We start from the raw sequence: 26455 nt of genomic DNA on the forward strand, positions 1-26455 counted from the left end.
TCAAAAAGAGAGAAAGCATATACGTTACTTACTTGGTGACACCTGTCCCCTTTGTCCTTGTATGCAGTGTTCGGCAGCCGGACACCTGTTGGAAGAACTGTGGGGACAGATGGACCTTCTTCCACATGTAGTGTTCCTTTAAATTCACCCAGGCTTACTGGAAAGAAGCTTTATCCCACTCTAAACACATACTGGGCATCACACTCCCCTTGAACACATTATTTATACTCCTGAGTGACCCAGGCAAAAGTAGTATAAACCCTCTCTCCATACCAACTGGCAATCTCATCTCGCATTTATTGTTAGCTTCACACTTGGCTCTCACTCAGGTTTGGAAACAATTTGGGATATTTACAGTGAAATGGCTCAGTGTAGCGCTACAAGCAATTTTGCAGTGCCGAGCTGCATCATTTAAAAAACACAGGGATGCGCCATATTTACAGGAATACGGCTCACACCTGTACTCTACCCTGTGCCGGTGCTAAAACAGCAGCCGTGCACCAACGCAGGCAAGTGCAAGGGTGCCTGCTTTGCAGGGATGATAGTGTTTGTACAGGAAGGGACGCTTTCCTGCACACGAACAATCACTAATTGTGTTTTGCTCCTTCTATGTGTGCTGCAGAATGCAGCAGGCATGAAAAGGGCAGAAAACTAGGAGTAATAAAAGTATTTCTCCTCGTTGCACCACTTTAACGCTTCCACTTGAAAGGCGTTAGTTTTTGGCGCTGCCTCAGATTTAACAATCCTTGTAAATCTGGGGCAGTGTCGAAAAGCCATGGGTGTTGTGTGGGAACACTCACAGCAACACCCCGTGACACCCCTTTTTTAACACAGAATACTGCATGAAAGAGGTCCATATTTACAAGGCCGTGGAAAATCATGCAAAGTGGCTTTGTGTGGCCTTGTAAGTATGGGCTAGCACACAGCGCTACAAGAGCGTCAAAACATGTGATGCTCCGGTGGCGCTAGGGGCTTGTAAATATACCCCAATGTGTCACCCCCTCCCATGTATGTATGGTTGAGAAAAGTGTGGTCTATTTATGCCCTTGGGAGACTAACAGCACTGGTCTATGACAGAATGGACACTTTGATCCCGCCTGGGTGCCCTTCGAAACTTTCAGGAAAGGAATAGATCAATGGCGGCCAATCCTGCGCATGCACCAAAACAGTTCAGCAGAGCAGATCATCACATAATGTCAGCAACATCTGATCACGACAACCAAGTTTTACACATTCCACATGGTTTTTATGTTTCCGATTCTACTTATGTTGTCAATCTCATGTTGAGGAGGCTATTTCAGCTCGATGTGTGACACTGCTAGTACACTGACTATCTTTTGCTAGTATTATTATAGTAACAGTGACTAGTTTATAATTAAAGTTAAAAAAAGGAAGGAATAATGTTTGAGACCATATTTTAACTACAAAATAAATATATAAAATGAATTATGCTCCAAAGGTGGAAACTAATTGACAGTGATAAAAAAGCTTTTTAAAATGTAACCCATCTTTGCCTATACAAATGGTTAAAGTATCCATGATCAGATTATAAGAGCAGATTTCAAAGGACATACATTGAAATAAACATGTTTACAGAATCAGAAGGAGTTCCCCTTATTTGTTTTCTACACATTGAATTAACATCAATATGTGCATCATCATAAAACTGATGACAAAACTAAGTGGATGCAAATTACAACGTGTAACATAGAGAGATGTATACATATAATAGAATGACCATGTGAGTTATGTTATGCTGTTAAAGCCAAACAAAGATTTTCAGAGCATAAGAGTAATATCAGGACTGAAAATGCAAAAGTACTTTTAGCACAAAACTGGAAGTAGGCAAAACACAATTTTATTAAAATAGCATTTCAGGTTGTTGAAAAAGTAATGTTGTCTTTAATAATAGAAAGACTTCTGGTCCAAAGAGAGAATTTCTGGATAAGGAAATTGGATACAATGCAACCAATGAGTTTAAATGACAAAGTTTTGCTACTGATGCTGGCCGTCTAGTCTACAGCTCTGCGAGTTATAAACTTTCAATCTCATAAATAGGTGGCTAATAATGAATCTATCTTGAATTTTTCATTTATTTTGAAGATCGCTGTGATCATCAGCTGTGCAAAAGCTTTCCATAAACATCCATGAATAAGGACCATTGATTGGCTGATTGATACATGAAAACTCTTTATTCTTCTAAACAGTGCTTGATCAAGAAATGACGCCGTAGTGAAAATGTACACATCAGAGGAAATGAGTGAAATCATTAGTTACTGTATTTATATAATCCGTCAAATAGTTTTGGCGAGGAGCAAATTTACTGGTTACTTCATATAATGGTCATCAAGCCGCAGGAAGTATACGCCCATTTACAGCTATCATGAAGCACACTGAAATATTCTATGTCAAGTTACATATTGTGGGAACAAAAGATAATTTCATGACAGATAGTTGCAGAAGAAGATGCTTCAAAATTGATAACAAACTGATAAACATGCATTTTGCACCTGAAGAATTACATCATGCATTGTTTTTAGACATGCCTATGTACTTTCACACTGTTTGTAAACTATACTAGACACTAAAGAATGCTTTGCTAACCCGGAGAAGCAAAACAAACAAATGATGGACCGAATTCTGAACATATCAAACATTCACCCCCAGTCACCTTTCATCAGCCAGGCTAGCTTGAATCCAGTGGCACAGTGAGCATGGGACCCATGTCTGGGCATAGCCTTCCAACTTTGGGCGACAAACACAAAAAGAACAAATTAGGCAGAATGCTGAACAAATCATACATTCTCCCCCAATCACAGATCTGGGTTTAATCCATTGTTTTTCCTCACGATGCCACCCCACTTTGGGCCCAGCCATATGTAAATCTGTCTTGACCCTGCTCCTCATGTGAACAGGTCCTCCCTGGACCACCTACAAGAATCCTGGGACCAGTTACAGGAAATCACCCCTTCATCATCCATGCTAGCTTGAATTCAGTTGGACAGTGAGCAATGGCCCCCCATCTGGGCATACCCTTCCCACTTTGGGTGAAAAAGCAAAAAGGACATATGATTGCAGAATGCTGAACAAGTCCAATATTCACCCCCGTCACAGATCTGGGTTTAAATCCATCATGTGTTTGCTCACAATGCCACTCCACTTTGGACCGATGCCATATGCAAATCAGTCTTGACCTCGGTCCCCATGGGAACAGCCCAGCCAGAACTGCAAGGTCAAGTCCTCCCTCGGCCAGAAACAAGTATCCTCTTTCAGGGTATCACCCCTCATCAGCCATGCTAGCTTGAATACAGCATCACAGTGAGCACGGACCCTTGTCTGGGCATACCCGCCCCACTTAGGGTGACACAAGCTTAAAGAACAAATGATGGATGGAATGCTGAACAAATCAACGATGGATGGAATGCTGAACAAATCAAACATTCACCCCAGTCACAGATCTGGGTATAACCCATAGTTGTTTTGCTCACAACGGCACCCCAGTTTGGATCCAGACATATGCAAATCAGACTTGACCCTGCTCTCCATGGAAACAGTCCACCTCAAACTGTTGGGCCTGGTCCTCCCTGGACCAGAAACCAGCATCCTGGGACTGGTTTCAGGAGCGGAATTCTGAACAAATCAAAAATTCACCCCCAGTCACCCCTAATCAGCCAGACTAGCTTGAATCCTGTGGCACAGGGAGCACAAGACCAACGTCTGGCATACCGTTTACTGTTAGGGCAACTAAACAAAACAATAATTGGCAAAGCCAATAGGACTTGGCAACGTAAATGTCCTATAGGTGTATTTGGCCCCCTAACTGATTTTACTGTCATAGTGTTAGTGTGTTAATGTTAGCGTGACAGTTCCCACAAGAAAAAAATCAAAGAGAACATAAGTGCAAAGTGAGAAAAGAAGACTTGGCAAAATAAAACAAAGTTAAGTATAGAAAATATATTTTGCAATTTTGTTTGTCCTGTTGGGCATGTTTTTGCCAGTCACACACCTTCTGTTTGTATTGCACTGAAAGTTAAAAAAACACAGAATAGGACCTCCTTCATGTGGGGAGCAGTAGGCGGTAACCGATCAAGTTGAATCAATCAGCGCTTGGTCCCTAATTTTACTGAGGCAAGAATTTTTGTAAGCAGCAACATAAATATTTTATTATTTATGCAATATTCTTTCGAATACTTACAAAAGTAATAAATATAGCAGTCCAACAGTATGTACTACAAAGAGATGCTGGTATGGTTTTGAAAGTTAAGGCACGTGTATACAAAGGGTAGCGTTACTATACTTAGTTTCTATAGTAGGCAAGATTTAAATGAATTCAGAATGATAGGAGTTGAAATGCTAATGCTAAGAAGGGGGTTGTTCTCTTTCTCTCTGGCTCCTGCCAGGCCTCGAGGCATTGCAAGGATAAAGTACACTTTCATAGAACCCCAGTGTGCTCCGTGGTGTGTGTAGGTACATGTCGGAACATGCACATCCCAAGGCTTCAAACTGGGAGTTTGGTAGCTTCAGCTGCTGGGGGGCCAAGCGTTTTACTGACAATTCACAAGATAATACATGTCATTAGGTGACAGCAGGCAGAAAGGCAGGGCGATGTCCGGTGTTGCTCTTGATATGCGTGCAGCCCACACCGAAACCTAACAGAACAATGGATCTTTGTAAATAAATGGTGGGACCCTCTGAATTACCCTCACAGTTGGGCCCTGGGGGATGCCATCGGGAGAAGATGCACATTTGCATTGAAAGCACTTTCAACTTGATGCAAAACCTGAGTAACAGTTGATGTAATTGCTGGGATCTGTGGGACCATAAATCTGAAACAAACAATGACAAAGAGCACAACCTTTACAGCAGTGGCAAGATGCACATAGGTGCTGCAAATGTTCCCAACAACTAACCTTGCTTCAAGAGGTATGACCCGAGGCAGTAGTAACTACTTTGCACTTTTAAACACTTATGTTGAGACCTCAAGATGTGAGTGCAGAATGTAGGCCTGTAGGTGTGAGAGGAGGGGTAACTACTTCTATGTACTTCAAACTGTGACAAATATGGGGACCAAAGCCAATAGGTCTCGCCTTTTGGATCTTATAAGTGTATAGTCAGAGCTATTGGCTTTGCCAGTGTATTTAAGCTATGTTGTAGAGTAGTGTGGCTGTTGTGCAGCATGTTGCAAAGTTATAATAAAAAGCATTATAAGCAGTTGTTACCTTATATATAATTATGTTAAAAACAGAAATCACCATGTATTATTAGTATGGTGCAGGTCCGGAAATGGTACTCATTATCCTGAATAAACAACAATCAAAACTATATGCGTCTTACTATCGGGGCATGCAATGCAGGAGTTTAGGGAATAAGAACACGTGAATCATAATGCATACATCACCATAAAAACTCAGGCCATAGCGCTCTGGTGCTTCTATTATACCCTTTGCGGTACCCAATACACCATGTAGACTGCAGAAGCCTCTGGGAACCTCCTACACGGACTGTAGTAGATACTGAGTCCCAAAATGATGACGCGGGACCTCCGTGGAGGACTCACCAGTCATGTATCTACAAGACCTAGGCTAGCTTGAATCCAGTACCACAGTGAGCAAGGGACCCACATCTGGGCATACCCATCCCATTTAGGGATAGAAGTGCTACGCAAACAATTGATGGACGGAATGCTGAATAAATCATACATTCACCCCCAGTCAAGAGATCTGGGTTAAATCCATTGTTCTTTTGCTGACCAAGTCATCCCAGTTTAGACCCAGCCATATGCAAATCAGTCTTGACCCTGCGTCTCATGGGAACAGTCCAGCCCAAACTGCCAAGCCAGGTCCTCCCTGGACCGGAAACATCTTCATAGCAGCAGGACGCCTATTTTGGGTACGAGTGTGTTATATAAATCCTCAAATCAGTCTATCACCTTAAAGCTGCTGAGGACACCAAGGGGCCCAAGAGCTTGGCAGTCTAGCAGGGGGACATGTTAGGTGCGAGCACATCGCACCATGGTCATGGAATCCACACAGCACCATGAGGGGGGCCTTAAACCACTCCTTGGATGCGAAATCCTGTAGTTTAAAGACCCCTTCCCTACTTTGTTACTCCCAGAAGCGTATCGGGCTTTGTGTACGAGTGGATGGGAAGAGGGGAGCTTGGCACAGTGGATAACAAGACTGGGGCTAGGAGGATACTCGAGGCTGCCACAGAACATTTTGGAAACATGCTGCATGGTTAAGCGGCATGGGAATAATTGTGAGAAGGATCAGACTGAGCAGAAGGCAACTCAAAAACTCAAGCATCGGAGAGCAAAGTTCCACCCAATCAGCACCCTGAGCACAGGCCCTTCGTAATCAAACCTACATTAAAGTAGGACATCACCAGCAGAATCGCATGAACTTCCAAGACGACATTGCACAATGTCAGTAGCTGTGGCACAGACTTAGTCATTCATGAACGTCGATTAATATCTATGATGTGCGCGCCCCTAGTTATGTGTACAGATAGCGACTGCCTCGGCTATAAGCTGTGCGCCGTAACACAGTTAATGGTGCAGAAGTTTCACAGACAAAATGCTCGCACTGACGGCACACACGGCCGTGTGTGTTTAATCTGTGTCGTTTTAAGGTTTTATGTGTGCACATGTACCTTACCCTTTCTATGTTACGTGGAGATAAACATGCACATGATGTAAAACAGAAAAATAAACCTCTGCACATTGCATGCCTTTGTCCCCTGCTCTTAAAAGCTCACAGGCAGTTATTGCGCATGTTTTTTTTTAACAAGCTGAAGGTGCAGATGCGAACCCGGCACATGCAGCCTTGAAAAAAATTAGACTGGTGAAATTTCTCACCGTATTTCAGGAAAAACTTCGCATTCTACACAGTTAGAAAAACAAACTGCACAGCATGGAATGTATGCCCTATGGACAGTCGCACAGTAACTTACATACATACGCACCTTATGGCACTTTTCACATGGACATTTTTGCGAACATCTGGTAGCATCACACACCACCGAGTAGGACCTCGCTAGTACTTTATGCATTGAGAAATAATATGTTATCAGCAGAGGCAAGATGGCTGCCGTGGGGAAGGCTGTGTAGGCAGCTAGCTCCCTCGCTCCTGGCGTCTTATTGTTTTCATCGTAAGAGAAGGAGAAACTCAGCTATTCTACGAGTTTAAATGTTCGAAAATCGGCCATGGGGCTCTCGTGTCGATATTACGGCTAATTACAACTAAACGAGCTCATTTCACCTGTTTTCATCTTATCTGGTGACGGTGACCACGCTGTTCAGTATCGGCCAGCTGTTGCTACTATCGCTGTTGCGGAAGCCGCCCGGGCTGGGCAGGGCTATTCGGAGAAACGGAGAGACGGAAAACAGAGCCGCACAGCGCGGAACCTGAAGTGTTTTTTCGTCTCTGACCGGAGGGCTGGATCCGAAGCTACGCGCTGGCAGAGAGGCAGAGAGGCGTCGACCATTTCCCAGTAGATTCTAGTAGCGTGGGAAAAGTGCCAAATAACTGATTTTGATACTATCGGAGTTCGGAGCTCGGCTCGTGTAGGTCTGCCAAACCCACAGAGCTACTGAGACAAAACGTACCAAAAACGGAGAAGAAATAATTACATCGCGGTGTTTCAGTATACAGCAATTACAATCTGCTACAAACTATCCTTGCGTCAGGCAGAGCTTACGAATGTTGCTAAATTTCTTTGAGTTCAATCGGCGGTCTCCGCTGTGGCGTGTTACACTCTGCTTGTGCTGGCCACAGAGCAGCGTTTTTCCTGGCAGAGGTGGTTCACGGAAGAAGAAGAGGACGCCACTTCCACTTTCTATAGCCACACGCTGCAGCAGAAAAACCGGCCCTGGGTCTGATTCGAATAACATGGAGCAAGAGAACGAGGAGACCGAAATGGCAGAGGCAACACCACTGATCCCTGGTAAAACCATCATCAAACAGGGTAAGAATTCTAATAAGGGGGCTGCTGCTAAATCTAATGAAATACTCGGCATAAAAAGCTCTGCATTACAAACTTTACCAGATCTATTTGAAAAGCATGCTGCAAAAAAGAAAATAATTGACAATGTTAACCAAAGCACTGATATAACCGCAGGACAGTCTGCTAATCAATCATTTACAAGTGGTGATAATCAGAATAACTCTAATAATCCCTCTACTTTGATACCCAATCTAATACCGACCGATTCTTTGAAGAAGGGGGCTATGGGACTTGCAGTTCCGGGTGGAGCTATCACCGATAGAGTATGCTCTCTTCCATCGCTGGTATTATTATCAAATGAAGCACCAAGGGAATCACGAAGTGCAAAAGAAACTAATGGGCATCAACATAACCAAGAGCTCCCTGAAAATTTCTATTCACTATCAGAACTCTCATCCGATGAAGCGATGGGTCTTAATAAAGACTGGGCAGACTATAGTGGTGAGAGCCTATCTTCTGAGGGTGAGATCAGCATGAGTCCTGATAATACTAATGTGGCAACTATTATAAAAAAGAAGCTGAGGAAGAAGGGATCTTCTCGCACAATGAGCCAAGAGGCTGCTTCTAATTCCCTATCTTCTAATTTAATATCCACCGCTTCTGTTGCCAATGATATTTCGGGGTCTAGCCATAACGCCACACCAGATCCTAGTTTACAGCAAGCGAACAACGAAGAGATTACACTGAAAACAATTTTTGATACCATGATGTGTCACAGAGCAGAGAGTAAGGCCGAGAATCAACGTATGCAAATGACATGTGCCAAAGTCAAAAACGCAGTACGACGTGCAATCAAATTATGCTCAGAGACTGCTGATAGGGTCACTGAAGCAGAGGCCAGGATATCTGTACTAGAAGAAGAATGTATGGCTCAAAGACAAGAAGTGGGAGATTTTAAAGTACAAAAGGATGACCTATCCGACAAACTAGCTAGCTTGGAAAATCAGGCCCGCAGAAGCAATTTGCGTTTTTTGGGGATCCCTGAAAATAAAGAAGGAGGGGACCCGAGGAAGTTTATCATTAACTTATTAAACGATGCTTTTCCTGAAATTACTGATTGGGATTGGGCTCGGGAAATACAACGAGCACATAGATTCCCTTTCACAACAAGGAAACCACGACAAGGTCAAGAAAGCTATCCTAGGGCCATTCTGGTGTCATTTAATAATTTCCTTGCCCGCGAAGTGATATTTGCAAACGCCAGACCAGACAAGAAAGCGGATGGTCTAGGGTGTCAATTTTTTGTGCGACCAGACTACTGCCAAGCTACTGTGGCTCAACGATGGCAACTGAAGCAACTAATCCCTGATTTTCAGAAGAAAGAAGTAGCAGTATTTCTTCAAGGCCCTGCAAAACTAAAGACTATATACAAGGGCCAGACAAAATATTTTATTTCTATAATCAAAGCTAAGGAGTATCTGGAATCTCTCTGAATAAATAAGAAGATCTTTGATGTATAGTATGATAAATCCAGAATTTGAGCGTAATAATTATATTGTATTGTTTAATAATTATTTGAATGCAGGACCATTATGCTTCTTTATCTTTATATTTTCCTTTCTTCTTTTCTGAACTTTCTCCTTCTCTCGTTTTTCTTCTTTCTTTTTTTTCTTCTTCTTTTTTTCCTATTCCTTTTTTTCTTCTATTAAGGACGCCACGGGTTAGGGACACGGCATTCATACGCTTCAGGAACTGACAGTTCCTGTGCCTCATATAGTGGGGAGGGTGGGGGGAGGGGTTCTGGGAATAAGGGTTGGGGTGGGTAAGGGCAAGGGCTGGTGGTGGGGGTGTAAGGCAGAGGTGTTCAACACAGGGATGAATATAAGGCATCTAAATGATAACATTGAAGAGCAAATACTTCTGATGATGGTCGATAATTTGTTTCTATCATTTTTGATATGTATAAAAAGGTGAAAATATGTACAATTAATATCAACGGTCTTAATGATTTAAAGAAGATTGCCATGTTCCGAACAATGCTTCAAGTGCTGAATATCGATCTGCTATGCATACAGGAAACTCACATTTCATGGGATAAACGTTTTCTTCTGAATAATTTGGGATTGGAAGTCTTGATTACATCCAAGCAAATGGGTATCAAAAGAGGTGTTGCAATTTGCATGCGAAAGGGAATAGGGAAATGTTTAAAAACACTTTCTGATAAATGGGGTAGATGGGGACTGGCCGAGCTAAAAATTGGAAGCTGCAAATTTACTTTATGTTGTATCTATGGTCCCAATCTGGACGATGCCGAATTGTTTAATACTATGAATGCAGAGCTATCCACTTGGACACAACCGATTATAGTCTGTGGAGACTTAAATATACATATGTCAGCCGACTGGAATATTAAATCAGAGAAGAGATATACGGGCCGAAAGGTTAAAACTTATAAAGCACTTAGAGACCTGGTACTAAGTAATGGGTTAACTGATGTCTGGAATAAATTTCATTATAATGACCCCGGATATACTTTTTTTTCTACTCCTTATCAAAAATGTGTCCGCTTAGACTATTTTTTTGTATCCTCAGTTTTTTTGGAGAAAATTCGCATCGAGATATTACCACAAGTCATTTCAGATCATAATCCTATAACTGCTGAGATGCAATTTTCTACTGATTGCCAAAACTCCACCAGATCCTGGTCATTTCAAAGAAATGTATTACTAGATGAAGAATACCTTCAATTTATGGTTAATATTATTAAAGATTACTTTCTAATAAACAACGATACTGCCTCTCCACAAGTAGTCTGGGACTCTTTCAAATCTATTGTACGTGGCGAGACAATTAGTTTTGCAAATCATAAGAGGAAAAAAAACCAAACAGATCTTAGGGACAGGCTAAACAAGATAAGGCAGGTCGAGCTGGAATTATCTACTGCATGCAAAAACAATGCTAATATAGAGGATGTACAAACACGATTAACTATTGAACGCTCAGGTCTTCGTACACATATTGCTGAAGAAGTAGCTGCAAAATTTAAACAATATAAAACGGAACGTTACGAATTTAGCGAACGCACGGGAAAAATTCTAGCACAGCGTTTACGACAAAAATCTTCTTTTAATGAAATACATTGTGTTAAAGATACAAATGGGGTCCTTCACGAAAGTAGGGAAGGAATATTAGAGGCATTTCAGGGCTTCTATAAGATGCTGTATAACGACTTTAACAATGAAACTGACAAGACTCTTAATCCCAAAGACTATTTACAAAATATTAACCAACTTTTTTTGTGCACAGAAGAGACAGATTTATTTTCTAGGTTAATAAGCTGGGAAGAGATTGAAAGGGCTATTATGAGTCTTGCAGCTGGTAAAGCTATGGGGCCCGATCAGATTCCTCTTGAATTTTATCGGACATTTAGATTCTTGTTGAAACCAGAGTTGCTTAAAATTTTTAATGCAGCATTTCAAGATAAAGCTCCTGATTCCTGGTCCATAGCAACTATAGTTGTTTTTGTTAAAAAGAACAAGGATCCAAAGGAATTAGGCTCGTATCGCCCCATCTCCCTGATTACAGCTGATAGTAAGATTTTCTCTAAAATTCTTGCAAATAGACTAAACGAAGTCATGCCGGGCTTGGTTTCTAATATTCAACACGGGTTTATTAAACACAGGGACACTACAGATCACGTTAAACGTGTTATTGCATTGCTGGATTGGGCCCAAGCAAAGGAATCCCCAGTCGGAGTTATTCTACTCGATGCTGAAAAAGCGTTTGATAGAGTAGACTGGGGGTTCCTTTGGTCCGTATTAAAATGGAAGGGTTTTCCACTACAATTTATTAAAGCTATACAGTCACTTTATTCTAATGCAAAGGGTGTAATAAGATTAGGCACGGACATCTCTTGTCCATTTTCAATTACTAGGGGGACCAGACAAGGGTGCCCCTGCTCTCCACTTTTATTTGCACTTTATCTAGAACCCTACTTGAATAGATTAATCATAGAACCCGGTATTCCACCTGTCCGACTCCATGAGATAGACCACAAAGTCTTAGCATATGCAGACGATGTGGCCATTGTAACTTCTGATTCTTCTTCTGCCTTACCTAAAATAATAGAAATTGCCAGCGAATTTGGTAAATTTTCTGGATACAAACTAAATATTTTAAAAACCCAAATTATACATTCTAAAACTGGTACACCCACTGATATTTCACTAAATGATACTGCTACATACCTTGGTGTAACTATATCATCTAAAATAGATGACATTGTTGGACTAAATCTGGATCCTTTATTCACATCCACCAAAAGAACCTTAGAAAGGATAAATAATTTACATTTATCTCTATTTGGACGGACCAATGTCATTAAGATGTTGATTTTTCCAAAATTTCTCTATTTTTTTCGCACCATTCCTCTATTTTTTTCTATGTCCCTTTTTAATAAAATAGATACGATGCTGTCCAGATTTTTATGGGGGTATCGCCGTTCAAGAAGATCTTTAAAATGGTGCACTTTACCGCAAGAGCGTGGTGGGTTGGGATTCCCGAACTTTAGAATGTACTATTGGGCTATAACTCTTAAAACCATAAAGGTTTTATTATTTCATGATCATGTCAACGAAACCTTTATGTCACCATCTATTTTTGAAATGCTTATGGGTGCTCATGTGCGCCAATGTTTATTGATATTCATGGAGCCAAGCTATTACAAAAAAACAAAATTCAAGGTTCTTCTCTCTGCTTTTTTGGTTTGGAGACAAATTAATAAAGCTTTACGGATAACTTCAAAATATAATTTTTATACACCCATTTGTTGCAATGTTTCATTATTTGGTATTCCTCAAGACATCCCTACGAATCGATTCCGTCTGGGACAGATTCATTCAATTGGGCAATTGTACCAAAATGGGGCTCTAATGTCCTTTTCCAAACTTCAAGATATATTTGGTCTCTCCAGAAAGGAATTTTTTAAATACTTACAAATTCGTAGCTTCCTGGAAAAAAAAAACCTCTTATATAGTGACGCAATGGAGACCAATGTTGTTATGGAAAGCGGTAGGAGAGATAGTCGCATTGGTACAATCTACCAATTAATGGTCAACAGGCTGCATGATGATCTCGATCTACAAGCCCAGAAATGGGAAAGGAAACTGTGTATAGAAGGGATAGATCTTGTAAGGGCATTTGAGATTAGCAATAAAACATTAATTAACAGCTCTCTTAAAAGTCAACATTACATGGCATCTCTAGATCTTTACTATACACCGGCAAAATTGGCCAAATGGAAAGCTACGAAAGGCATCAATTGTAGCCGTTGTGGAACTTTAGCAGCTGACTCATGTCATATGTTTTTTAGCTGTTCTGCACTAACTGTATATATAAATAGGATAGAAAAGTTCTTGACTAATTTGCTTAATGCTCATATTAAGCTATGTCCATCTGTGATTATTTTTGGCTTATATGTTCCATCTGAGAGCTTATCTGCAGATCAAGAACATTTTCTTTTTATTGGAATGTCCATTTATCGTTTTTGTATCACCTCAAGATGGTTAGATGCTGACCCACCATCATTTGAGCAATGGTTGGGAAAGCTGTTAAATGTTTATAGAATGGATAAAGCAGTGTACAATTTGAAAGGACACAGAAAGAAGATATTCGCTAGGAAACTATGGTCTCCTATTGAAAACTGGATTTAATCTAATAACGACCACATCTGTATAAAGAGATATCTTATGTTTTTTTTTCTTCTTTTCCATTTATTTCTTACTTTGTTTTGGTAATAATGTATCAACAATTATGCGAAGGATTGTCATTGTCTAAAATGTTTCTTTTCATCCTTGTATTTTGTATGCCTCTGCCACTGAAAATAAAAAAAAAATATAAAAAAAAGAGAAATAATATGTTATTTGAATTACCTTTAGTGACTGTTGTGGTTCTGCCTATATGTCCTTCTAGTTGCTGCAGATTGCATGTTCACCATGAATTTTATAATGGTCTATTTTTTGTAGTGGTTTTTAGTGAACATTTTGCGAAGATTTTAATTAATCGTGCCATTAACTTGAAAACCACACATGCGATGTAAACGTACCGAACACCCGCAAAAACAGAAATGCATGGTTGCTCATTAAAATTCATAGTCGCACATCAATTTAATATGCCTGGCAGCTCCTGAAAGGTTGGGCCATGCAGGTATGTAACCTATGTTTTAGTGCGCAATACTTTTCAGTGCACCAGAAGGCTCGAATGTCATTTAAGGTGTAGCAGCTGCTGCCCTTTGAATGCTGTTGGTACCCCTGACACTTAAAAACCCTTTTGTTTTTATAGTTCCTTCTCCAGGCACTTCTATCAATCCTTTTGCAGTAAGTAGAAGGCTGGCAATCAAGGTGCTAAAAAAAAATGTAAACGCTGTAGTATATTTGGAGTCAAATTGTGTGATGCCACTTCTGCTACCTTGGGTATTGGGACACAAACAAACACTCCTACCTCTCATGCGATGAAGATGCGTGTGCACTAACGCGTACTGATAATATGCAATATCGTGCTATAAATTCAGTAGCGAAAAAAATATATATATACAGTGGCAGTTGTGCTGAGGGAAGCATGGGAAACATTGACTCTGATAATGTGAGAGTGAAACTCCATGAGTCTCTGGAGGGGGTCCGGCTTTATGTCACACTCTGGTGGTGTTAAAAAAGAAGAGTGAGGCGTGAGCATACTAGAATAACGAAGACAATCCCCAAAGTCAGGGCCTTCGCTAATGCATCCCCCCACTTACTTGGTCACAGCTCAAGGCCCGCAACTCAACCTACTTGGCCTGCACAGGGATTCCGTCTGTACTGGTACCGGATTCCAGCGGAGTTTAAATATCTTCCTTGTCCCGCAATTTCCTGTTGGGCGCGAGCAGCGTCTGGGGAAGAAAAGAGTAAAAACAGACGACAGACATAGTCGTATGTGTGTCTAGCATCATGGGCGGTCCCCAGAGTCTGTTGACTATCGCCTGCATCATCTAATTAGTGCGATTATTTTATTGGGAAAAGAGTTAAAGATTCTGCCGGCAAGGTTCGGTTTCATTAATGTTTCGGGGCCATATAGTATTGAACGGGGCTGCCTGGTGCATAATAAACGAGCTGATCCCTTCTGGCGGCTGTGAATGGTGCTGCCTAAGGTTTGCGAGAAAGGGAAGAGAGACTATAATATTGTAGTCCACAGTAAATAACGTTAACTGATAAAATTTGTTGCAATAGCGCTAGGTAGAAGGTGGTGTCACCAAAAATATGTAGTAATCAAGTCCACACTGGTAGGTATTATTCAGATGATTTATTCAGGTTAGTTGCAGGATCAATAATACAGGCAGTGTAGAGCAAGAGTTAAGCCAGATTAAGCCAGTGAAGAGCCCCACCAGGAGCAGCCAGCCAGGCGCTCAGCCCATCTCCAACTGTGTGTTTCACAGATCAACATTCCACATGACATCATCACACAGTGTTCCACTGATGGAGAAGTAAATAGGAAGAAACACACTGTACCAAGATATAACATAGTTATATTGCCAAAAGTATTTAGGCAGCAGACGAAGGTAGTTGGGGAAGTCCTAGTCCGCGCGTGCGAGACGCCATATGTGGTGGGGGTGGGGGAGAAGCGGGAGTTGCGTGTGCGCGTGCGTCATCGTGATCGCGATCGCTCTGAAAGCGAAAGTGATCGCGATCGCGATGACGCACGAGTTTTCAAAGTGCTGCTGGCGGCTGGCTGCGCGCGTGCATGATCGCGTGAACGCAAGCGTTAGGCCAGCCAGCAGCACTTTGAAATTCACACATACAAAATGTCTCTTCGAGCCAGCGCATGCGCTGGGCTCAGCGAGACCTAAAAAAGACAGAGGGAGGAGCTGCAAGGCAATGAGAGAGGAGAACAACAATGAGGCTTGGAGCTAAAGAGAACAGCAGCGCTCCTGAGGAGGGCTGGTAAATGACACCAAAAGCAGTTCCCAAATTGACACTAAAATGTGGGATAGTTGAAAGATGGTGTACTTGGCCAATGCGTGCCAACAAATGGGAAGACTGTGGGTGGACTGAAGCGCACAAAGAAGATTCACCATGTCTCTGTTTGAGACAGCTCATGCACACCATCTAGAGCCGAGACCTACAAACGCAAATGTTCACCCTCAGTCACAGATCCAGGTTTAGTCCATCATTTTTTTGCTCTCAATGCATCCCCAGTTTGGACTTATACATATGCAAATCAGTCTTGACCCTGCTCCCAAAGGGAACAGTCCAGCCCAAACTGCCACGCTAGTCCTCTCTGGACCAGAAACAAGCATTCTGGGAGTCCTTTGGGGTATCATCCCTTATCAGTCAGGCTAGCTTGAATCCAGTGGCACAGTGAGCATAGGGCCCACGTCTGGAAATATCCTTCTCAATTAGGGAAGCAAAAGCAAAAAGAACAACTGATGTACGGAATTCTGAACAAATCAAACATTCACCCCCGTCACAGATCTGGGTTTAATCCATTGTTTTTTTTCTCCCAACACAACCGCAGTTTGGACCCAGCCATATACAAACCAGTCTTGACCCTGCACCCCATGGGAACAGTCCAGCCCAAACTTCCAGGCCAGGTCCTCCCTTGACCAAAAACAAGCATATGCAATGCAATAGGTCTCACATTACCAAAGGTTTGAGCTAATGACGTTGCATTATTATTTGCAATGCCAGTAGCTCAGACATTTAGTAATGTGAGACCTATTCCATTGAAAATGCTTGTTTTTGCATTTGTCATCCTGAGTGCATTGGGTATGCTCAGAATGGGGTCCTGGGCTCACTGTGCCACTGGTTTCAAGCTAGCCTGGCTGATGTGGGGTGATACCCCGAAATCACTCCCAAAATGCTTGTTTCTGGCCTGGCAGTTCGGGCTGGACTGTTCCCATAGGGAGCAAGGTCAAGACTGGCATGCATATGGCTGTGTCCAAACTGCGGTGACATGGTGGGCAGAAAAATGATGGATTGGGATGTGACCCAAGCGATTTCCAATGGCTGGGATTAATTCAAGCATTCAATCCATCACCTTGTTGTTTTTGTTAACCTGGAGATGCAAACAACCTGGAGACGCAAACAGTTACATCATAAGACACAATGCACTGTGTCTATACCACAGAAGGTGAAAGTGGCAGTTTCATGCAAACGCACTGATAGAAAAGAAAGGTGAATGATGAATTCGTCAGTCTGTACTCCGGGCCTGTATGTTTAAGTAAATAATTACCATGGTCTTTTTGGTTAACTGTTAATCCATCAATGATTTGATCTGATAGGGCAAGTTATATTTACAGTGCTTGTGGCATATGTATATGAGATTGTGGAGATAAGTGCATGCATGCAATGATGTTTATAAGCGTGGACTATGAGTAAAGATTCAGTTTTTGTTACTTTGTAAACAATTCATCATTGATTGGTGCATTCACACAGTGATTGTATTTAATTCATTACTACAGAGCTGAAATATCCTAGGGGCTATCTCATTAAATTCACTTAGATAAATGAGTCTCGTATTCACTGTGGACTAAACAAAGTAATCCGTTCATGGTGTATTGGAGTGATGCTTTGATTAATAATGTGTACGTGGGTTGAGAAATAATGTGGAAAACAGTAAACCAACTCAAATTAATGGATAGGATATGTGTTGAAATAAATTATACTTTAAGAGGTAACTATTCAATATGTGGTGTGCTCTATTCAAAAGAGGGGTCAACCTTGAAGCTGGTGAACCAGGTTCGAGTTTCAGCAGAGACGTTCAACATCCTGTGGTTCTGGGCAAATCACCTAATCTCTCTGTGCTTAACAAAATGAATGTGTCTGTCTGAAACACAACTCGTGCTCATGTAAAGCGATCTGATACCTTCAGGTCAAGTTTGCGTATATATTGTGCACCCTAGAAAATATATTTTCTGAAAGGGGTGCTGCATAATTTCTCAAATTTAAAAAAAAACTAGACATTGTAGGAGATTTGGAGAACGTGATGAAGGCAGCACTGATGCATCAGAAGGATGTTGTGTGGTAGATAATTAGATGCTTTCCTTTAATACTACAGGTGAACCACCACGGCTTGGAGAACCTCAGTGTAACTCTTTGGGGTAGAGGATAGACCGAAAGATAGACTTTGAAACAGCCTTTCGACCATTTGAATGGAAATGTAAGCATCTATGTTGAAGTAAGTCTAGACTACTCACTAGTTAAGTGCCAAAAATGTATGGGGGCCTTGATGCCCTTCTACCTTACCGAAAAAAGGAAACTCATATTCGAACCGAGAAGGTTTGGATTGATACCACCACTCCTGACAATCTCTGAACCCCCCCCTGCCCCCCCCCCCCCCCGGCAAACACCATCTACTAGTGTATTTTCATCACTGGAAAAAAGATTAGTTGGTTACACTTGACTGGAATCTTTGAGCCCATAAGTCTACATGGTAACCAGAGACTGTTTGGTGGACCCATGGATCTGATGGTTTTCTGTTTGGTTACAAAAAGAGCAATGCAACCATCAATCAACTTTTGAGATGTTTGTTTGAGTAGTTCGTGGGAAAGCCAATTATTTTAAAACTTTCATTAGAGGCTTCCTTGATGATGCAGCTTCACTGTGGGAAAATGGTAAGTATGGCATAGGAGCGAAAGGAGTAGTTCTCATGAATGTAGAGGAGTGGAACTGGGCTCCTTGATAACTGAGCAATCACCCTATTAAATTAAAGTCCCAGATATAAAGCAATTTGATAAAATTGTTGCCAAAGAGTGGGCCACTTACAATCAGGTCATGAAGAATATGGCTGAATGGTGACATTTGTCACAGATGATTGAATGGGTTTGGATGTGGATAAAAAAGTATATGGAATTTTGGGCCTAGCCTCTGCAAGATTACAAAAAAAATCTCCTGAAGTGGAGTGTAACATTTTCAGGGAATCCTGGATGTATATCACTGGGGCCAATGTTATTCTAAGGGAGAAATCAAAACATCTAAACAAGGAATATGCTCCCTTGGATTTCCAGCTAGAGGTAGAGGCCGTATAGGACCAATCCAGCAGTGAAAACAGCATGATAGAGATATGGGCTAGGGACTGTCATTTTTGGATAGAGTAAATGCGAGTGCATTACACCAAATCTGCAGGCAGTGTTCAGTCAAGCTGAGACTGAGCACCAAACCAGGCAGATATTGAGATATTGGACTATCTCTGATCATTACAAATGCAAAAAGAACAATTGATGGACAGAATGAAGAACACTGTCATACATTCACCCCAGTACAGTGATCTGGGCCTAAATACATGTTTTTTTGCTCCCCATGCCATTCCAGTTTGAACCCATCCATATGCAAATCAGTCTTGGCCCTGCACCCAATTGTAACAGTCAAGCCCAAACTGCCAGGCCTGTTCCTCTCTGGACTGGATACAAGCATCCTAGGACTGGTTTTGGGGTTTCACCCCTCATCAGCAAGGATAGCTTGACTCCAGTGGAATGGAGAGCATGGGACCCACGTCTTGGCATACCCGTCCCACTCTGGGTGACAAATGCAAAAAGAACAATTGATGGACAGAATGCAGAACAATGTCATACATTCACCCCAGTACAGATATCTGGGCCTAAATCCATTGTTTATTTGCTCTCTATGCCATTCCAGTTTGAACGCAGCCATATACAAATCAGTATTGGCCCTGAGCCCAATGGGAACAGTCGAGCCCGACCTGCCAGGCCTGGTCCTCTCTGGACTGAAAACATGGATCCTAGGAACGGTTTCGGGGTTTCACCCCTCATCAGCCAGGATAGCTTGACTCCAGTGGCATGGAGGGAATGGGACCCACGTCAGGGTATACCCGTCCCACTAGGGGTGACAAATGCAAAAAAAATAAAAAATTGATGGACAGAATGCAGAGCAATGTCATACATTTACCCCAGTACAGAGATCTGGGCCTAAATCCATCTTTTTTTTTCTCCCTGTGTCAATCCAGTTTGAACCCAGCCATATGCAAATCAGTCTTGGCCCTGCACCCAATGGGAACGGTCCAGCCCGAATTGCCGAGCCTGGTTCTCCCTGGACTGGAAACAAGCATCCTAGGACCGGTTGCGGGGTTTCACCCCTCGTCAGCCATTGCTCTTAACTCCGGCACCAGTCTTCGGAACTGACGCATCTAAGTGCTTTACTGCATTTATTACTGTAAAATGTAATATCTCAACCTCTATACATTGGATGTGTGTCCTTTTAGTCTTGTTTTCTTTAGAATAATTGATTGGTGTATTCATTGTGTTACTGTGTGTTTGTGTTGCAAAAATACTTTATACATTGCCTTGTTAGATAAGCCTGACTGCTCTGTGCCAAGCTACCAAAGGGTGAAGAAACGTTATCTTTTAGTGTGTATCTAGCTTACCCTGAGTAGAGTGGTGGTTTGAGTCTGGTTTGGGTGCATACCTCAGCCAACCAAGAATTTTTAACACATGCAAGTAGATAATTGGCTGTAACCATAAATTGAGGGGGGTGGAGGGGTGCAATTACCAGCTATGCATTTAAAAGCCAATCACAGCAATTCCAACATTCTCCCGGCATGTGCATGGTGTCAGTGAGCTGTAGGAATAATTTGGGGGTAACAATACAGGATGTCATGGTGTATTGAGGGAACATTGATAAAGAAGAATTTACGTCTTTTAAATGCACTGAGAAAAAAATTAGCCCACATACGTTTTTATTATAAGAACAGACTTTTATTTGTAGCATTGACCCGTCTCAATTTTTCTTTATTACTTGGGTAGGAGGAGTTTTATTTTTTAAAGAATTTTTTGATGGAATCTTTGTATTTTTTCTTGAATATGCTTCTCGGCATATTAGAGGTCTTCTCTGGTGGACGAACTGAAATGTTTGTACGTGTAGTAACTCATTATAAACACGTTTAGCCGTGTAATCGATTATTCGGTAAGTACTGAAAAGGACACAACTTACAGTACAAACAGAAATTGTTTAATGATAACGTTCTACCGGTTTGTGGATTACTCTTACCGAGAAACAAACAGTTTCAGAAAAAATGCCTATTCGTATTATTATAAAAATGTGCTATTTAATGTAGTTCATGTTAAGTAGGGACTCCTCATAAGCAGAAGGGTAAACAGCTGTGCATTATAAACGCATTCATTTCATCCCGTCACTCATTTTTGCTAAATGTGGTTTAAATCTCAATCGGGTAATAGTAAAACGAGAACAGAATGTGTGCTATTGGCTGTGGAAGAGTCAGATTTAAAGACTGAGGGGGAACATGATGCAGCGCGTGGCAAAGGCCTGGAATTTCAGCGTGATTTACCGGCAAGACACGAGCCTTGGACACACAGGGTTACCCAGAAATGATGCCATTCATCAGCAGGAAGTTACTTTCATATATCACTTTAACAGCCATTACAACAAACTTCGAAATAATGGTTTATTCAATAGCAGACTTTGAAGTTCAGCCGCTTTTTAAAATAAACCACAAATGATTAAATAAACCGGGATCCTAAATTCTGAGAAACAGTACATTATTGATTGTGCGATGTGGGTCGGATTCGATATATTTCACCCCGCCTTTCCCGTGCGTTTAACCCAAAGTAAGCACGGGTGATGCGAGACATTAGGGTGATGGAGACTGCCTGCCCATAGGTTCAGCACTTGAATGCTTATGCACGAGTCTCTCCCAGGTCATGTCCCCCAGACTTGCCAGGCTCGGAGCACGTGCAGACAGGTAGGAAGGATGGTCTGTGCTGTTCTGTGCTGTAAATTGCTTAAAAAAAGCACACCAGGTTTATATTTGATTCCTCCCAGTGCAGAAAAAAATGAGGCCTGATTTAAAAGTATTGGCTGATTTTCACTCCATTGTTCATTCAAGTGATGAGTGATGATGTTAGGTTTATGTGTCTGGCTTTGTAAGAGATTTGGTACAATGTTTTATGACCTTGTGTGCATATCCATATATGCTCCGAACAGGGGAATGGGGACCAGCTGTGACTTGTGTTTTCATGATTCTGTACTTGTAAAACTGTACTGAACAATTATGTATATTTATGCACTGTAGTTAAAAGAAAAAAAAGAAACAAGCGAAAGAATAGCTTCTCTTTCCAGGATATTGGTCAGCAATTGGGGAGATATAGTAGGGGTGCAATTACTTAAGCTGAACCAGTACCCGCTCAACAAGATTTGACTGGTCATTGATAGAAATGTTTGAAATGTGCTCATTTGGACTGAAAACCCCTCTGCATGGTAAGAGACGCGCACCCCTGCCTTGAGTGCCCAACTGCACAGTTGTCTGGATTCCTAATGCTGATTATTTGTCATAGGCGAACATGGATCATGCATTTGCACCATGACATAGGCCTGTCTCGTGGTTTACATTCTTGTTGGACCGCAATGCAGGGCCAGACTGAGAGCCAAAACCGGCCTCAGCAAAGAGTTCGGCCCGCCCTAGGGGGTTTGCTAGCAGAAATGTTTGTGCTGCTTTTGTTGCTGTGGGTCAATATTGCAGCTAGCCTGCAAAACAAGGCTCCTGGTAACAAAGATGCCCCCAGGGGTTAAAACCGTCTCCCACTCTGGCAGCCCACTGGGGAAATGCCCAGTGCCGCTACAGCCAGTCCTGCCCTGCCGGGAGAGACGACCAGAGCTCTACTCTCATAGTAGTGAGAGGCAAATGCCTTCAGCAGAAGTTAAGCAGCGTGAGTATGCTGGTGGCAGCATACCATGTAGAGATCAGTAGAAGTGAAAAGGACCTTTTTATCCTGTGTCACTGGAGTAAGGCCTACAGACTCACTCAAATTTGGAAAAGTTCTGCTGCTTTGTGCTGAACTCACTCCTTGGCCTACATCAGGTAGATGCGGAGTGCTGTGTAGCACAGGAGTAGTGACCCTGCGCTGGTTGTATGTGTGCCTGGGAAAGGTACAACACAGGGATAGAGCAATACTGTTCAGTGCATGTGTGGTTAGTGCATGTATTGGGTGTATGTATGTCTTAAGGAATACATCACATGAGAGATGCAGTGCTGTGCAATGCTTGTGCAATGAAAGCATGTGATGGTTGTATGTGAGCCTCTGTGAAGTACAATACATGAAGGGTGACGTTTTGTGAAGCGTGCACATGGCGAGTGCGTGTGATGGCAGGATGGGTGTTCGTAAATAGCACAACCTGGTTAAATATAGGAAACCATCAGTACTGGTTATTGTGCACTGAGTATTTGGTGCTGAATGCATATGTACTTGTACTGGTACATTCCATAGTAGTACCAGTGATTGACAGTAGGTGTACCATAAATATGCACTGAAAAAGTGTCCCAGCAAAGGTATATTACATGGAGGACCCTGGGTTCCATTTGGGGAAGGCCAGGCCTGCCCGGTGAACACTTGAGGAGGAGAGCAATGCCCTCAGGTAGATTTCTGTATTGTTGCATTCCTGGGAAAAGGATGGGGCACACAATGGGAGTAAAAAGAGGGACTCCCTTTACACTTCAAAATACTGCTTTTTGGTTCAGTGATAGATCACAAGGAAGGGGCTTGGACACATCTTAGGAAGGGAAATGGGGTTGATAAGCTATTCATAAAGAGTAGGATTGGGGCGTTGGGATTAACCTTTTGATGCACATTGCACTGTGACTCACATCCAGGTGTGATCTCTGGTCACTCCAATAAATGGTGTCATTGGAAAATCCACTTCGGAGTCTTCCCTGCATTAACAGACAATCTTTCATTAGCAAAGAAGAAAAGGAGAAATGTCTACTTCAAAAGAAGCAGAGCCTCAACATAAAACTTCAAAGACTCAGATCCTAAATTGTATTTTGGTGTCTGGAAATGAACTATAGGAGGGGGAGGTTGATATACCAAAATGTGTCATCTGCCAAGCAGCCAGACATGCTGCATGAGAAGGAGAAGCTCAGCAGGACTTCTCCCTGTGACCAGAACTGGGGGCAAAGGCTTGCTAGTCTTCCTGCTGGTTGAGGGAGCAACACTCAGGACACCAAGATCAACCTTCACTGGAGCCTAAAGTATTAGTGCCTCCCTGTTTGCCAAGACCAGTGTACCCTGTGAGGAAGAGGAGAGCTTTGGAGGAAACGAGGTCCAGTGGGGAGCCCTGCAAGGGGATTTCCTGAGCAATGTGTGAGGCAGTGCACCTATCTTGCCAGTGCCAATATGCGGTGTCAGCTGTGGGACCCCTGTATGCAGGACAGGGCGCTGGAGACTGTGCCATGAATGAAGTGATATCCAGGTCTGGGAGAACTTATACCGCTGTGCTGACGTGACCCAGTGTGCCAGAGGAGGCCATTGGTGAAGTTACCACTGATGAATCACTGGGACCCATGACCTTCTCTGCGTGGGTGTTTGAACTAAGGAAGTCGGTGCCTGTGTTGTCCAAGAACTGATGCAACCCTGTTTGCCAGAAGGGGCTGCTTGTATCTACATGCTAAAGGATTCAGGTCACTACATGAAGGAGAGACTAAGGCTACGAGTGGGCAGGTTGGGCATGCACTGTGAGGGAACTGCACTGGACTGACCAGGGGGATTCTGAGGATGCAGTGAAAGATGACATGTCCTTATTGGGCTCCATTTATGAGCAAAGCATGGATTTTCCTTCCACCACTGGTTAAAGCCAACTTACTGTGTCTTCGCAAGCTGGGAGCTGGTCTGACAATTGAGAGGGACACCGGCACTGCCAGGTGCTGCCATGTGTGGCTTGAGCAGCCAAACTTCTCTGAACTGAGCAATACTCGCAAGTGCTTGCTCCAAGTGCACCTGCTGCTCCGCCAAATTTAATTGTGCTGTGAGAGCTGGTAAGACATGAACTGGGCTAGTTTGGCCATGAGGGACTCGCTGCTTACTGTGCTGCAGCACCTAAAATCCTGAACGGTCAAAAGGGGACTCTTGGGTATGGCCTAATAGTGTGAATTCCCTGGATGCGGCCACCAGTGAATGGGGAATAAGCCTGAACACATTACACAACGGAGTAGGACACTGATTTGCCTGACAACTACTACAGCCACAACCTCAAGGGGGACTGTGTTGTTGATTTTGAATGTCGCATTCCTATGCATGTGTATAGTTAGAATTTTTTTATTTTTTATTCTTTGTATAAAAGCAAGCATTTGACTGGACATTGATTTATTGTTACCACTGTGAGCTCTATGATTAATGAGTCATGTTCACGGAGATGTACCTACATCTCCACCGAAGGGAGCCTTGACTACTCCACCAGAGCTACCACTGAGAGTCAAGTGCAGAAGGGGTACTTAGCCCAGTTGTTTAGGATCCATAGTAGGTTGGACCAATGGTTGGGCCCACTAGCGCCTGCATTACCCTGCACCTCTGAACAAGGTTATCTTATCTTATCATATCTTCTAAAGAACTTTATTTAAGTCAATCCTATAGACTAGTGTGGTTACTCAAAGAGCTAGGTTTTCAGCTTCTTGTGAAATTCAAGCTGTAAGGGGGTGGTTTGTATGTTTAGCCACAGGTCGTTACATGTTCTGGGAACAATGTAGGAGAAGGCTTGACTTCCAGATCTGTTTTTAGAATGTGTGGTATGCGTGCAAGTAGGAATCCCGCTGTGTGGAGGTGTCTGGCAGGTTTGTAAAAGAGATGCGATTGTTGAGGTAAGCAGGGCCACTGTTATATAGCATTTTGAAAATGTGTGGTAGTGTTCCCATATTGTAGCTTGCTCTTGATAAGGTAATGGGTAATGGATTTTGGGGTGTTTGTTGGGATCCAGTTGAATATCTTCCTTAGCATTTTCAGTGTATGGAAGCATGAGGCAGTGACACTACTGACATGGGTGGTCATATCGAGGTAGCCGTCAATGAAGATCCAAAGGTTTTTGGTGTGGGTAGCAGGCGTGGGTGTTGATTCTGTCTCTGCCAGCTACGAGGTGGAGTCCCACAGTAAGGATTTTTCCTGAAGATCACTTATTCAGTCTTGTCATTGTACAATACAGCTTGAGACAGTTGGACTTCATCCAGGGGGAGATTTTGGCCATGGATGCTGTGTACTTGTTCAGGTGCTGGGAGTCTAGTCTGAGAGGGAGAGAATGAGTAGCATGTCATCGGCATAGGAAAAGATGACACTGCTAAGATTGATCATGCAAGGAGGGTCATTCTCAGGGAGGATCTGTGCAGGATTCAGCAGATGAAGTTTCAGGGATCTGAGGAGAAGGGTGCCAGGCTGACTCACTGGGTCCCGATGGTTAGGAAGGAGCAAATCTAGTGGAGCATTTCCTCCAAGTGTCGGATATGGATAGGGTGGGAGACCATGTCAAATTCTGCAGACCGGTCCAGAAGGATGAGGGCCACTGTGTCTGCTATGTCAAAGGGCATGCGGATGTCATCTGTGGCAGTGATAGAGGAGTTTAAGTACTGTGGTTAGGCCTGAAACCAGACTGGGTGGTATCGAGAAGCTGGTGTTAATTAAGGTATAGTTCATCAAGGTCTGCAGTGAGGTCTTTGTTGACCATTTTCTAAAATACTTTGGCTAGGTATGGAA

Source organism: Triturus cristatus, chromosome 2_2, assembly GCF_964204655.1.
Source record: "Triturus cristatus chromosome 2_2, aTriCri1.1, whole genome shotgun sequence".
In the NCBI taxonomy this organism is placed as follows: domain Eukaryota; kingdom Metazoa; phylum Chordata; class Amphibia; order Caudata; family Salamandridae; genus Triturus; species Triturus cristatus.